At 41.0% G+C, this 16,660-nt stretch overlaps 1 protein-coding gene across 3 annotated transcripts in view; it reads right to left on the reverse strand.

Annotated features, from left to right (window-relative positions):
- pak7 (p21 protein (Cdc42/Rac)-activated kinase 7) overlaps positions 1-16,338 on the reverse strand; it is a 68,124-nt gene extending 51,786 nt beyond the window's left edge. For all 3 annotated transcript variants that reach the window (XM_034150376.1, XM_034150375.1, XM_034150373.1), the window contains exon 1: positions 16,244-16,338. The gene's annotated coding sequence lies outside the window, so the exon portion shown is untranslated. The remainder of the gene's footprint in view (positions 1-16,243) is intronic.
- Between the last annotated feature and the right edge of the window lie 322 nt (positions 16,339-16,660).

Consider the following 16,660-nt stretch of genomic DNA (forward strand, 5'->3'; position numbering starts at 1 on the left):
AAACACTTCCATTAGGAGAAATGCACTGCAGTTTCAAAAAGAATGCAAATAAAAGAAAACGCTATTGTGCAAAAACACATTCAAATGAAGAAACATCTTTACCAACTTGACAACACATGTGCAGCATTAGACAACATTCACCAACTTCACGAAACATAGGCAGCGTTAACTAAAAGCGCTGCCGAAAAGAAAAACTGCTATTAAAAAGAAAATGTTGCAAGAAGCTCAAAACACAACAGAAAGAGGGGACACAAGAACATTATGCACACAGCCGGAACCGGAGCGCTTGGTGAAGTTCGGGGACTATAAAGTTGGCCATCTTTGCATGAATGAAAGGGTTTTGGGCCGTTGTAGCCTGTTTGCACTGGTCAGCCACTATACAAATGTACTCTTGTTTTAACCTAGACGCTTTTATTATCAAAATCATCCATTTTTACTTGATTAGATTTTTTTTAAGAAAACTGCACATTAGCACTGACTATTATTTTTAAACAAGTCATTAGCCATTATGTGACGAACAATGCCGTAAAAGTGACCCAGAGCCTGCAGGTCCCGACCATTAAAACCTCTGTTCTTCCTGCCCGTGGTTTCTGAGCTGAAAGCACTCTGTTCTTTGAAAGCATCCCCCTTTCGACCCCATTATCTACACAACCATGTTAAACCCTCGACTTAATCGTTTATTATTGATAGCTCGGCAAGAAGCCTTCCCTCCTGGTGTTATGGGAAAATGGTTAAGGCTGAGATGTGAAATATGTAGGTTAAGGAGTTCTGGAGGCAGCCAGGGCACGGCGTGGCAGCCTTTTACTGGGAAGAGCTGCTTGAGCCGTGTTCATCCATGGGACTATTTGTTGAGTAACAATGTTCTCCAGGTGAAAACTGCTAGGAAAAGGTGTGCATTAGTCAAAAACCCAGTATGACTGCTAGATGTATGTGTGTGTGTGTATATAAGAGCTGAGGAACATATAGATATTTGATCGGCTAGATATCATATCAGATTAACTAGCTAAAGCACGCTAGCTATTTAAGCTAACGTTCAGCTACATGTGTTTAATAAAAACGCCTACTCTCCACATAGACCTGAAGAACTTAATGAGATAACGTTTCCTGTAAAGGGATCTTAAATGTGCACATGATGGCTGCATACATGATGACATGCTGAAAGACTGAGGCTAGCTACATTCTCTAGACAAAAAGTCAGCATCCTCACCATGAACCATATAGAGATCATAATTGTAATTTGCAGTTTACATTAGAGCTGCCAAACAAACCATTGTATTACATAGACACTACCCTCCATACTCGGCCGGTGAATTCAGGAGGAATTCGACAGGCCTGTTTTGCAAAGGTATGGTTGCTTGATTATAAAAATGAATACTCAAGGAGTGGGTTAAATAGTCAATTTTGACATCTCTTCGTTCATCAGCCATTTGACAGCTTTTTTGTCGAACTAAGACCTGTGAAAAAGCGGGACAGGTTCTGTGTGTGGCCCTGCTATATTGGGGGTCATGCCTCATAAAAGCTGTGGCAAAGCCTGCTGTTTATGAGCTGGATAACACGGCTCTGACAGCGTATCAATCCCTCACTTTTCAGCCAAGGACACCAAGAAAAATGTCAGCTTGGACAGATGATGCGGCCTTTGAATTTCAACATTACACTAGAGGTCTATCCAGTTTACACCGCGGCTTCCAGCCCCTTCTAGTATGACTATTAATCCTTTGAAAGCCACACACTTGCAGCGGAGAGGCACTATTATGACCTCGTTTTAAAGAGCAAAAGTTAATGTGACCATGTACTTGTGGACAGGATAAAGAACATGTGCAAACAAGGGACATCTTGATCTTGATTTTGCAACAGTATCTAAATGATATCTCTGCTCCATAGCAATAATTATATCGCTTGAAATGGTATGTTAATATAAAAGTCATTTGCAACCTTTTGCTAACACCTTTCAAAAGTGTTTCTGCAGGAAGACATTTGTACACACATCTTTATCTGCTTACACCACTGCACAAGTGCAACCATGGCAACGTAAACAAATCAGGCAAGATTGCAGCCTCAGATTTCATAAATTAAATGCTTTCATTCTCTCTAAATTAAACGTAATGCTTGTTAATTGTATTGGAAAAATAACACGCACACAATGCAGGGAGTTATCTCGACAACACAGCCCAGTGTGACTCACATCTCCACCATTATCCCACACATGTGAGAGGAAAGATAAGTCTAACCTACAAACCCAGGAGTGATACTTATAAAACATTCATCAGACCACCACTACAGTCTGCGTGGACCAATCGTTGGCCTTTCTTCCCTCTCTATCACTTCCCCCTGCAATATCCTTTCTCTCTGTATGATGCTTACATCCCACTGCCTTCTCTTCCACCCCACTTGCCTTTAGCTGCCTGCAAATGGTAAATGCAAGCTTATACCTGTTGACCTACATGACTGCTGTCTTGCCAGGCTTAAACACGGGAAGCTATTTCTATATTATTGAGAGCACAGTAATGTGTTGGAAGCAGGCTATCCTTTGACCACCTGGGTTCAATTAAGCACAAACTGGAAGACAGCAAGTGAAGAGTCATGTATTTTGTTTTATGAGGCAATAAGCAACTTTAAAGAATAAAACGGATGCATTTAAGATGCCAAAAAGAACGATGAGTACATTAGGATAAGCTTACTAATGGTCGTTTACTGCATTCTAGTAACCTCTGCCGCGGGGCTATGTTTCCAGTACAGTTAGTTGGTTTGTTTGTCTGTTTGTAAGCAGGATTACGGAAACACGAATAGTGTAGACGTTATGACTAAACAGATACAAACAACTTCTATCTTTTACTGCTCAAAAAGAAAGCTGTTGGAAAACATTTCTCTCAACATTCTGAGTTTCCAAAGTAACACACTGACACCGTCCAACAGTTAGTCACTGTGTCCGTGTGAAGGTAAAACATTCCAGAAAAGGCACATAAGTCGATTGTGTTCAACCACAGACAATGGTGAATTATGTTCTTTAAAGACTATAGCCCAATTGCCATGATGCTCAAGTTCCGTCTACACTTCTTTCTGTTGCAATTTTCAAAGTAACAGAAACCGCACACACTCAAGCTAACAAGATGCTTCTATATGTACAATGTTGCCAAAAACTGACTGTGGGATATATTCAATCACTTTGTTCAAAATCCATTTTAATTATATGTTTTGCATGTGTGCTAAGACTATACAATTAGCTATGTGTATATAAACTGTTGTATACCCGCACAACAAGAAAAGAGAAAAAGCTGCATTGTAAATTGCAGAAGTTGAATGAATCTAGTGAGAGCCAGTCAGGATAACAGTGAGGAGGAGGTCTAATGGTAACATGACAAAAGACAAATATTCAGCCAACAAAGTCTGACCTACACCCCAATGACTTTCATAAGAAAGATCAGAATGACATTGGGATCTGCAAGGCATTTCAGTGCTGCCACAGTCCAAATACAGTGTAAAGAAATAATAAAGTATGTCTACAGAGACTGTGAAATCCACATTAGATAGATTCCATATGTCAAACACACTGTGTCATATATTTCAGTGGATTTAGGTCAAGCAAATACTAAAAGGGACAAAGAAAAACCTTAATATGGACATTTAGAAAAGACAGACAGTGGTTTAAAGTTCCAACTCTTGATCTAACATGCAGTAATTACATGAAGACACCAACTCAAGATAATAATACAGTTACTCATTGCAACTAAGGAGCAACCAGTTCCAAAACAGCCCCCAATTCAATCACTCCACGACACCCTTTCATCTTGAAAACATAATGCTCCTGTTCACTTTACTTTTGTCTTTGAGATACTCCTTTGATTATGTTTTTAATTTGTCGTCCCCAATCAATACTTTTGAGGTTGAAGCGCGCACAATCAGAGGTCATGTTACAGAAAGTCAAACAAATAAAGACAGACATGAGAAAAACAGTGACTTTGTAATTGATAACCATTGTTGAGCATGAAATAATTCCTTTATTATAGACTGTACTGATGCAGCTTAATCAGTATCAATATCAGTGTGTATCAGGCTCAATTCCTGGTTTGCGCCAACACATACTGAAATAACATTCAATAGTAAAAAGCTGGAACAAACATTTTTGGATTAACAAAATCTGTTCTCTATATCCAGAGTATCTAGAGATGAAACACAGCATCTCTTTGTCTTCTGAAAGATAAAACAAATGGCATTTGAAAATGTTGTTATATGAAACCTCTAGTAGTAGTTTGGCAGCAGTCACAACTGTAAAGGCTGAAAAGTGTGACTAGATATGACTTTCGACTGGTATCTTGACAAAACAGTGCTTTGTCTACATGAAATGCTAAATATAGTCGGCCTTCTCTCTCCACTAAACAGCTTCTGAGCTAATGCGGGCTGCGAGGCAGTGGTGGGTCGGGTGTGAAAGGATGATATGCGTCTAGTGGAGATGTTCTCATCAGCGGATCTCAGCCCCCCGACTCATACCAGTCCACATGACTTCACACACTGATGCTCACTGATAACGTGAAGGGATTAGGGTCACTGTATCCAGAGATATGTGTGTGTGTGTGTGTGTGTGTGTGTGTGTGTGTGTGTGTGTGTGTGTGTGTGTGTGTGTGTGTGTGTGTGTGTGTGTGTGTGTTAGAGCTACAATGGATCATAAAGCTCACAGTTTGAAACAAATTCAGTCTTTTTTTGGATCAGCTAAAAGAAAAAAAGAAACATGGACTCTATGCCCGGAGGGCCAGTGGAATTTTTCATTTTGTAATGGTTTATTTGAATTGGGACAGTGCACATTGATGAACACTTTAAAACAAAATAATGCTTACAAGTGTAAATGAGCCGGATTTTAGCTTTGAGCTAATTCCCATCCGTAGTCCCGTCACATACAACATATAAGAACATGACATTTATATACATAGCAAAAATAAATACATGATATGCAGGAAGAGCAAGAGCAGCATACAAGCATTAACCACATGGCAGTACAATGTAGCAGCTATGATATATAAAGTGCAGGAGTCTGTTTGTTGCTCAACCATTCTTTGAGTTGACCTTTAAAACTATTTAAACTTTACCCTTAATGTCTACCCCTGGTAGTTCTCCAATACCTTAAAATCCATTATAATATGACGGATCAAAGTCCACAGAGTCTACTATGATGCAAACGAAACACAGATAGGACCTTCTACATGGCTACCGTGGTTATGGCAAGTGCTTATCAAACTGCAGTAATGCCACCTGAAATGCATTGCATCGTTGGTGGTGTAGTGGTAAAGATGGCCTTTGAGCAGGGTCCTGAAGAATACCACAGCGTTAGCATGTGATCGCAATTTGTTTTATTTTACCGCTTCTAAAAAGGAGAGGGTGAGCTTTAAGGGTTCTTGATTGTAATCTGGAAATGGATCTCTAAGTGCAGCCAAATCCCAAACACTGTCTCTTAAACTCCCCAGAAATATAAATAAGTTAGCCGCAGACGTTTCTAATCAAGTCATGTAGCTAACAGTAGCTCACAGTAATTAGCTAGGACGCTACAGCTAATGAAATTAGCTAGAGACTTGATTTGCAGTCAGCAGAAATAAAAACCTTCAGAAACTGTATTGCTCAGAAATATATCCAGCACTATCCAGAGCTGAGTGTAAACTATGACAGTGGTTAGATCCATTTCATATACTACTGTACTAGCAAACACACTCACACACTTCAGGAGGGATTGGCTGCAGCTAGCTTAGAAAGTAGCAGTCATCATTACCTTGTTATCTTGTAAACCACGAGGGCAGAGCAATCATCACCCTTTAAACACAACGTTGAAGTACACAGTACAAGTACACACGCACTCATGGTCCATTTCTGCAGATGGATAAATTACAGGGAGGGAAATGCACAGTGGCACAGCCGTCTGAGGCAGAGGAAATGAAGAGGCTTAGCTAGAAGGATAATAGAACGACAGGGGAAACAAAGCCAAATAATTCATAATGCATTGTAGCATGCTGCATAACTGCACAATCAGGAGAACTGCTTTTTCCTGGAGCATTACAAAAGAGACGAGGCAGCTGCTTACAGGGCTGAAAGAGGTGAAGGACCTAGTTTCTGCTGTGGGATTTTTAGGTGAGGGGGGGTCATGCTATTTTTAACCAGATACTGTAAACGGAAGCAACTGAACACAGTTTATGTTGCTAAATGAGAAATGAATGACAAGACAAGTAACTAATCTACCAATTTAAATTCAGGGATAATCACTTTAGAATTACACAGTCCCTTTGTTTACCAATTACAAATCTTGGCTTTACTGTTGCCATTACAGGAGTCCACCATTTTGTTGCAGTAAAATTCACAACAAACAACGATTTGCAGCCAATTTATATTTCAGCAGCATGCCGCTTCCTCTTCCTTTTACTCTTTCTGCATCTCACGGTTGTCTTTTTTTCTATAAACACACAGGGGGTTTAAAGGAGACTTGTGCTTGGCTTCATTAGAGCTACACAGGCAGTGCACTGAACGCTGCACAACCAGAACCCTGCAAGGCTGCTGGAGCGCCTCCGAAAAAAAACAGCCCGGCAAGCAGGCGCACAACAAGCCCCCATGGAGTACATACAGCTAACAAGCCTACAGTATATGCTGCACATTTAGCCTCTCCTTACACTAATGGATCGTTACATTTAACCCAGCTACAAATTAGCAAGTCAGTCCAAACGCAGTATGTAGATGCTGCTTACTGTACATACAGTATAGACCTCAGTTTATCTCGCTTATTAGACTGCAAACAATAGGTGCATGATGTAAAGGGTAGAAAAAAAATAGTTTGACAGTAATCACATTATAACAAATAGTTAGATTTCATGGTTTTACAAGTACTCCACAAATAGAGAGGTATATCAATCAATCTAATGGGGTGCACTCGGTGAGCATAGCCTGCAGCTGCCGCTCTGACAAGTTACACAGCGTTAACATGCCATACACGTCAGAGTGGATCTCTTTTTTTTATATCAGCTAAGTCTCTGCATCCCTCTTTTGTTGTAATTTCCTGCAGTTTCATGCCCGGGCATCAAAGAAAGAAAGCACAGCTGGTTCATTGGATGAATGCTTCTAATCTATTCAGGCAGCGCATCTGTGAGCTCCGTGTTGCGCTACGTCATTTGCCGCCTTCCGTAATATGTGAGTTTGTGTGCGTGGCTGTTTCTGTGAGGATTCATCTGCATTCAGTCATGCACACATACAGTATGTATGAGTCTGGCTGCATATGTGTTCTTGCATGTCTGTGGGTGCTCTCGTGCATGAATCAGAGTAATAATGCAATAGAACACACACACAGAAGATGACATGAGAGGATAATGATGGACTTTTTTATGCCCGAAGTTGAGTTAGGTTCACGGTTTATGGCCATGTTAAGCGACACATCACAGACGCTAATCTATGTGATGGTCAAGTTTCTAAGCAGGCTAAATTAAGGCTGAATCACTGCTGTTGACTGACAAGGGATTCCAAATCAGTCATAGAAAAGGGGAAGGAAGAAGGAGGAAAGAGCTCAACATAAGATCCCCCCAAGCCACTACATCCTTATCCCATGAACTAATACCGTTTCGACACCGTTGTTCAGTAACACATGTCTGTGTTTACAACGCCACGTCGGCTGACACATGAACACATCCCCTGTGTTGACCAAAAGCATGGCAGGAATCTTGATTGCAAAATTGACTGGGAACTGAATGGAGTCCATTTGTATAGAGCCACAAACCAAACATTAGGATAGATTAGATTATTGTCTTGGCTCATATAAATCCTTGTCAACTGACTGCATCCAATCAGAAAGTCATCTATTGTGTGTAATTAGCTTAAAAACAAGGTGCTATTTGTCTTCTGAAATGCTGATTGAATGAATTTCACTCATTTGGACAGAACAAATGAGGATCCAAGCACTTGCTGGTCAATAGGAGAATCTTAAGCTCAGTTGGTAAGACTTATAATGGAGAGATATTTATTATATCAGAAGTTAACATTAGTGGGCTTTAGTCCTATTGACTTATTGATAATCCCTGCCCTGAACAGTTACTATCCATTCATAGCTCAGCAGCTTTTTCTCGTCTAACATACAAACATAATGAAATATTCATAAAGTATTTAAGCTAAGCAGCTACACAGGGTTATGTTTCTTCATGTTTCGTTTGTATATTTACAACACTAGCCCTGACTATTGCTTGACTGCCATACGTGGACAATGCTATATCTTTTGTGTCTAATTACTGGCTTTAGTTGCACTTTTTATCATAATTTCAAGTATAGCCATCAAATTCAAATTCACTGTTTTAAAAAGAGTACACTGGACATAATAAGACAGTGAAAGCATTTTCTACCTACTAATGAAGCTAATGTTAGCCTATTTTGCTAGCTAGCTATCTAGTTGCAGCGGATATAATCTCACAGCGACAGTTTTCATTTCAGGTGACAAAATCAACAGTTGGTGGCTAGAAATAAGAAGCCACATTTTATTCTAAAATCACTGCTGTAAATTGCAGTGGTTTTGAGATTATTACATTTGACTGGGATAACAAAATAGTAACACAGGCAGATTAGCCTTCTTGGATGAAACTGTAGGTTGGAGTGAGAAGGTCTAAAGCAGTGGTTCTCAACTGGTCAGGCCTCGGGAGTGGATCCACTTTTTCCTTTGTCAATAGATTGCGACCCGAAATGTTGAACCACTCAAATCTGTTCAAATATCGTGCTGTAATATATACGCTTTTCAGCATACAATATTCATTAAAGTGAAGTACAGTGCATATATCCCTTCACAGAACTAAAGTATGCTTTTAAAAAAGGTTTAATGAGATGATGGAATCAAAGCTGAACTATAACATAAAAAGGCACACATGCTGAAAACCCAACCCCAGCAACTCTGGGGGGATTCTTCCCCAGGAGATTTTTAGAAATACAAACATATAAACTACGCATTCTGGTACACTCTGAGAAGAAAATAAATAAATCTATTGCTACCCGACATATTAATAATATTTTATGCCATTGTTTGTTTTTCACTTTGTTCTGACAGCTGAACTTGCTGCTCCACACAGAGAGAAGAGTAAAGAGGAGATAGTCTGTGTGAATTACTTTAATTTGTGGGTAAGGGTAGATAGCCCCCATTGTTCTGTGACCTGTCAATCATCAAACCGGGGGTCGTATTTCATTACTTGTTCATTTTGATCTGAAGTTGTACCCATGGATGTATAAAGAATAGTTCTACCGCAAAGTTATTCTCCGTGGGGACTTCCGGCAACAATCTTGATTCTGATTGGCCAGAAAACTCGAAAAAACATCAGCAAAGAGGTTTTATTGAGAAGATGATCACTACATGACAGAAGTTTTCAAAACCGTTTATGGTCTCCGGTACTTCCAGTCCAACGCCTACTGCATGTACAGCGTTAGAACATCGGACCTTCAAAATAAAAGTTTGACTTTTTTCCCCAAAAAAACAAAAAGAAAAACATTTCTTCACTCACACATCTGCGAGCCACTCGAAACGGTAAAGTGGGTCGCGACCCACCAGTTGAGAACCACTGGTCTAAAGGTCAGACTGAGAGATGATGATGGTTCAAATAACATTCATGTTTCAGCCACTGTTACACATTGACTCATAATTGCCTCTCAGATGGGGGCTACAGCGTGGATGGTGGATAGGATGCTATGATGTAAGTGCAATAGCAGCCTGCATCTTCAACCTCTTTGAAGTCTCCCCATTGGGGTGTGGGAGCTGGGGCTTGGTAATGAATCAAGCTGAGCCATAATGAATGTCCTTATTCAGGTTTGCTTTGATGAAATTCCACCTGACTGATCTCAAAACACAGAACAAAACAGCGAGAGCTTGCTGACAACTGTTATGAAAGCTACATTGGCTGGTAATACGATGGAGAGCATTGAGCTACTTCAAGGATCCCTTCAGGATACTTTACTGGGTTTCTTCCTTTCCTCCCTAATTCCTCTGTGATCACTGAGAAGGAGGAAATCTGATGAGAGTGTTTACAACATTTACATCCAAGTATTCACTCTTGGATGGTTGTCATACCTCTACAATACAGCTCTTTGCATCTATCAGAAGAGTATACACCCAGGAGAAAATGTAAACAAGTGGGACATCATTTATGGTTGTAATCATGAACTGGAACGTGGTGTAACAAATATGCACATGTGCAGCAATAAAAAATGTTCATGAGCTCTATAGAGTGATTTACACAGTGTGAGCCTTGGCCATTTAACAGTTCATTGTATAAATACTTCAAAGACATTAAGTCATCATAAAAACACTGAACTGATCTTCACTGTAAAACAATAATACTGGTAACAAAGATGACATAATGATCACATTACAACTGCAATCTCACTTATCTCTCAATTAATTGGAAAATCACTGTCAAAGTGCTTCAATAGGCCATAGATATGAGTAAAATGGCTTTTTTCACATATATGAGATGAGGTGCGACTGCACTGTGGACATGCTTTGTGGAAGTCTGGGACCCATCTGGAGGCCTGTGGTATTCAAGATAGGTAGAAAAGACTGCCAGGAGTAACAAAAGAAGTAAGTAATTATAGAGGGATTTCATAGACAAAGCGAGAAATACACTGTCAGCAGTATTTAGCTGTGCATAGCACAGACCACTGCCGTTACTTCAGGTTATGAGTTGTTTTTATGACGGTTTACTTTGCAACTTGTGGTGTTTAGATAAAGTTGTAACACCGCACTAAAAAGTGTTTTAAACAATAGTGAAAAACAGATCTGTGTTAGGATCACCTGTCTCTTTTCCACTACATGGTACGATTCCCTAATGTTCTCTTTTTCCAGTGACAAAAGTTGTATATAGTTTGCGGTACTTATTTTGGTAACACCTGCGTCAAGGTTGGAAGCAAACTGAGCCATCACTAGAAGGTGGAGTTAAGACACTGCAGACCACTGATTGGTAAGAGAGTCCTCCATTTTATTTTATTCACTTGACCAAGATTTTCTAAAATAGCAGCACACAAAACCACACCGTGGATCCAGCAGGATCTGTGTCATGTCACGCCGGTTTCACAGGAGGCCACTAAAATCATGGACTTTTAAATCACACCTATTGACAATTGACATAGACTGCAGTGAGAAATACATCTTAAAAACTTAGCAAAAGTTAAAACTAAATTGATCTCAGTCTGTCTCTTCATTCCTTTATGGACTCTCCTGCTCTTCTCCTCCATTCCTCTGTAATATGCCAAAAATAAAAACAATTGAGAGTGTCAGATGAACCGAACTTTTGCCCATTCATGATCCTAGAGCACAGCTTCTAAAGCCCTCTGGGGGAAGGGTGCAGACACAGCAATTGGCCTTCCAAGGATGTGCCCATTCCAAACAGGTATCACTTTAATGGTGATTAAACCGGAATTAAGCTCCAAGTGGTTACTACAGCAGTTTACTAGTACAACACATGCCCAAACACACAGGAAATGCTATAAAGCACACACATTATCAACAGATTTAGGCCTCTATATTGCACATTTTTAAACATGCAGATTACCCCTGATTTTTCCCAACATACAGGGAAGCTGAGGCATGTTAAAATATCACAAACACAAACATTCACCACCACCACGCTAACACAGAAATAGCATAGCACCCTCAGCCCGGAGGGTGGGTGACAGAGCTGTAAGGGCCAGCGCTGAGTTGGGCAGATGCAGCACTCAGTAGCCTGAGGGCATCGCTGCGTATTCAAGCTTCACTGGGCCTCTTCATCAGTGCCCTCTGATGACACACACACACACACACACACACACACACACACACACACACACACACACACACACACACACACACACACACACACACACACACACACACACACACACACACACACACACACACACACACACACACACACACACACACACACACACACACACACACACACACACACACACACACACACACACACACACACACACACACACACACACACACACACACACACACACACACACACACACACACACACACACACACACACACACACACACACACACACACACACACACACACACACACACACACACACACACACACACACACACACACAGGCCTTTCCTGCCTTTAGTCCAAGAAGGGAAGTGGAACACAGTGGAGGATGTAGGTTATGGTGGACTCAGACTATGTCTCCTCTTCTAATTCTGATGCTATTGGAGTATCTAGGTTAACCCTTTCTATGATTGTTTGTTGTTTGTGTGTGTATGAGTGCTCTCTGCCGGAGAAAAGGACACAGACATGACACAGCTCGAAGACAGACAGAATATTTTAGATCCATGACAAACCGCATATTAATTGGGTTGCTGTCTCCATGTCAGATTTACTTTGATTTGTCACGCTCAAATTGTAATTTCACCACCAGTTACACTAAAAGACATAACGCTACACCTGTACCATTTCCTTATATATGAAACATAATGCATAGGGCGAAAGGTATCCATGATTCTACAGCTGAAGACATGAACAGGAAGCGTATGCATACACACACATTTATCTTCCTCCATTTCTTTAAATTGCTTCTTGTTCAGCCCTCCTCCTTTGTCATAATGTCTCCTTCATATGCTCAATCTCTCGCTGTCTTCCCCCTATCTCTTTCTCTGACACACACACATACACACTTCATTGTGTCACTGACATGCCAAGGGAAGCTTTTTCTTTTTTAATCCGCTAACAAAAAAACTGCAAAATGCAATAACCTGGGACAAAAGTGCTGACATGTGAAGACGAGTCTGGCATTCAGACGGACTGCTCGCTCGCAGCTGAAATGAGCAGAAGCGACAGACTGAGCGGAAGCAAGACCCCCAACACACACGGGGATAGATAGATAGACAGCCACTACTTCCTCTCTTTGTACTCATCTCTGGCCTTCTGATCCTCTTATTCTCCCCCTTCTTTTTCCCACATCTCTGTTCTCCACACCCCCATTTAACCCTCCTTTTCATCCCAATACTTTACCCATCATTTCCCACCAGCACATCTGGGCTGCGGCTTATTCATCTATCCTCATCCCCCTCTCTCCTATAGGGTCACCTGCCCTGCTCTACCTCCTCTCTCATAACCTTTCTCCTCACGTCTCTATCTTTTCTGCCGTCTTCCTCCTCCTCTGCACTTCTCTCTATCAAAAAAAACCTTGTTTGCATGCTCCCTTGCACTGCTCTTTGATTAGCGAGATCGACCGGCGCAAGTCCGCCAGACACTTGGATAAAATGCCCAATAAGTCTTGTGAGAGGCTCCTATATATATATAGAAATAGAGGGCTGAATCAGACGCTTTAATTACAGATAACACATTCCCACACTTGCATTTCAAACACTATTCACCCACAGATAGAGCGAGAGAGATGTTGGCCAGCGGCACATGAGGTCAGTCGTGAAGGTTGAGGAAGTAGCACCAATAAAAGAGACGTAATACAGCATGTATCGCAAAGAGGTGCGAGAGTTTCTCCTTCTGGTCAAATTACACAATGTACGACTCCCTCCGACTCTTATGTAATTGTGAATTTGCGAGAGCGTGGAAGGCTGCCTCCTCATAGACAGCAAGAGCAGTCTAGTGCAGAGCCATAGGGACTAAAATAGTTAGTCATGTGTTCATTATCACTCTCCTCTTTTTAAGCACTCACCCCGTATCCAGAAACATTAAACAGGAGAGGACCTTCAAGTGGGTATGTGCATGCGTGAGGGCGCGCAAGGTTGAGAGAGAATGAGAAACAGAATATGAAGGCAATGAGGTTGTGGGATTGTGATAACTTCAAAGGTTATTATTATTATTACTGCAGGCTGAAGCCATGCTCTGGCATCCCTCAAGCTTTGATCATTATGTAAAGCTGTTGTGCTCGTTGCTGGCACTGAATACATTACAGAGTGGATAACCAGGGAGTGTGCAAGCAAACACAGACCGACACATTGACTCAGCTTCTAAGTTTCATCCCAATTTAAGATAACACACATCCCATCACCTCTAAAGGACGAACATAGAGAACATTTTATCTCACTTTGCCTTGACGTGCGATATGGAGAGGCAGATGGTTTGAGAGATTGTACCCCGCCATCAAGGATATTTAAAGGGTCTCTACATCAATTTTACACATGGAGATCAGTAAACTGTAAAGTGTGGCTGCGTCATATATGGTTTCAGCATGGACATTGCAATGTAACAATAGTTTCCTGATCCATTAACTAACTGCAAAACAGGTGCTGGTGGCCAATCAGAACCTGAAAATCAGCAGAACAGGAGAAAAAAACCCAAGAAGAAGATTTGGATGTCAGTAAATGGAAATATTTCAGGTACAGATAGGATGATGTGGACAGCCTACTTTGTCGTTATGTGGTGAAAGCCCTTGCCTATTTTCTTATTGCAGAAAACCCCAGATATGGTTAGGAAGCCTAAAAGGGATTAATTGTTTCCCAGATGCCCATCACAATTTCCTCCACTACAAGGCGACAACCTCAAGCATCATGTTTTAACCCAAATCTAAAAACACTCAGCTACTATCACATAAGGAAAAAGAGCAGCAGTTGCAATTCCTCCAATCAACACTAATAAAGCAAGATCTAAGAGATATATTTGCATAATTGCTTTAAAAATGACTTCAACAGTTGATCATTAATCTAAATAGTTGATTCATTTTCCAGGAATTGACCAAAAAACGAACTGTTTAGCCCCAGTAGTGCTCCAGGATGGTTGTAGACCTTGAGGTCACAGTTATACCTTCATAAGCTAACAATCCTTCCAGACAGGTGGAACGCTCTTCCCACAACTGTAAAGGAAAGTAAAACTATACTTACCTTCAAAACCTCTCTTAAAGAGCACCTTCGGGGGAAAGCATTGCAAAACTGGCCCCGGTAATGGTACAAATCTCAACCTGTCGTACAATGGACAGCTTCCCCCCCCCATCTATGTATATACTCGCATTTTAGACTCTGTTACTAACTGTATATCTGTAGACTTGGTATGTCTTAAATGTCCGGTTAGGATGTATTAGAACGAAATCTAAAATGAAAATTGTAAATAAGCCATCTGTATGTAAAAAACCACCTGTATGTAAATTGTAAATAAGCCATCTGTATGTCAAATATGTCTTATATGTCTTAAATGATATGATGAATTGGAAATGGGGGACCCTGATGTAAACAAGACGAAAGTCTTTCTCTGGTCTGCATCCCCTTAACAATTGTATGTTTTGAGCTGTACTGTACTGTACCCAATATACAAGCTGTTAATAAACTTTTCAATCAATCAATCAAACAGGTTAATAGTGCAAGGTGCATGTGCTGTATCTCAAGGGCACACAATATTAACATCAAGCAACATTGGTGTTTGATCTTTAAAATATAGGCCTCACAGGTTTTGTGTGCTACATGTTTCTACTACCACTATTAATAGTGTTGTTGTTAGGGTGATTATGAGCTTAGGAGGGGAACCCTAGCACAGAGGGCCTTGCTACTACTTTTATTTTTTGTCTACACATTCTAATCCACATTGAACTTGAAAACAAGCCATCTGTTCCTTACCTGGCCTACATTAGCCTGAGCTACACTCAAACTCTGGCTGGCTGCAAGCAAAAACATGGCCAGTGCAAATAAATGTCTTGCACTGTCATCATCACTGTCATACAGTAGATCGATACATGAGGAGTAGTGCTTAAATAAAAGAGTAGGATAGAATAAAGATATTATTACATGAGAGCTAAACGTCCATTAAGGCTATATGCTCACAATTGAGCAGCATACATACTGAGCCCCTGCTACATTATAAGGCTATAGGTGCATTTCACTCGTGTTTTTTTCCCATCGACCACAATTCCTGCACGTTTGAATAACAATGAAAGCATTTAAGAGACGCAACCCATTCAAAATGTATTTGCAACACGCCAAGGTGTGATGCCCACCCAGTTCAATACCAAGGACAGCGGTCGACGCACGGAGAGCCTGACAGCCATGACAACACATGCTCTACAAAATGACAGATTTATTTCTACACGGATGCATTGTAAGCAGCGACACAAACCTGCCCCAGAATGACACTGCTATTTCAGCGTGAGGCAATAAACCCGCAGACATAGAGACAGGGACAAAAACTAAACCGTTAGACAATAATTTCGCCTTTCCAGAGCGGCTTTTCTGCCCCCTGCAAGAAGAAGCAGCAGCCACATTTGAACCAAATTGCATCGTCAAAGCGCGTTTGTCGAACAAAATGCTCCGCGCCTACCTGCTTGTCGTGGGGTCGAAGAGCTCACATGTCCCGTCGCTTATTTTGGTCTATTATTGTGGATATTGTTATTATAGTGGGCACTGCTATGTGTCTGCCAGCGCCATGTTATTATCACTGAGAGGAGGACTGTGCGGTCCTGTGCGCTACATCCGGGCTGTTGAGGAGAGCGAATGAGCGCAGTTTGTGAAGCGGAGGGCGGAGGAGCTGTGGAAAAGTAGAGCACCTGTGCAGCAGGGACAACTCTGTCACGTTACCTCAACGAGACCCACTCCTACGCTTACTATAAAGACGTTTTAATGGGAAACTCCCATCTAAAGGGGTTTTACTCACTGTACATCATATAACTGACTAGGGTTTTAACTAATGAAAAATAGAAAATACAGTCTTGTTCACAAAATAGTGTGCAAATGCAAT

This window comes from Trematomus bernacchii, unplaced genomic scaffold (assembly GCF_902827165.1).
Source record: "Trematomus bernacchii unplaced genomic scaffold, fTreBer1.1, whole genome shotgun sequence".
NCBI lineage: Eukaryota > Metazoa > Chordata > Actinopteri > Perciformes > Nototheniidae > Trematomus > Trematomus bernacchii.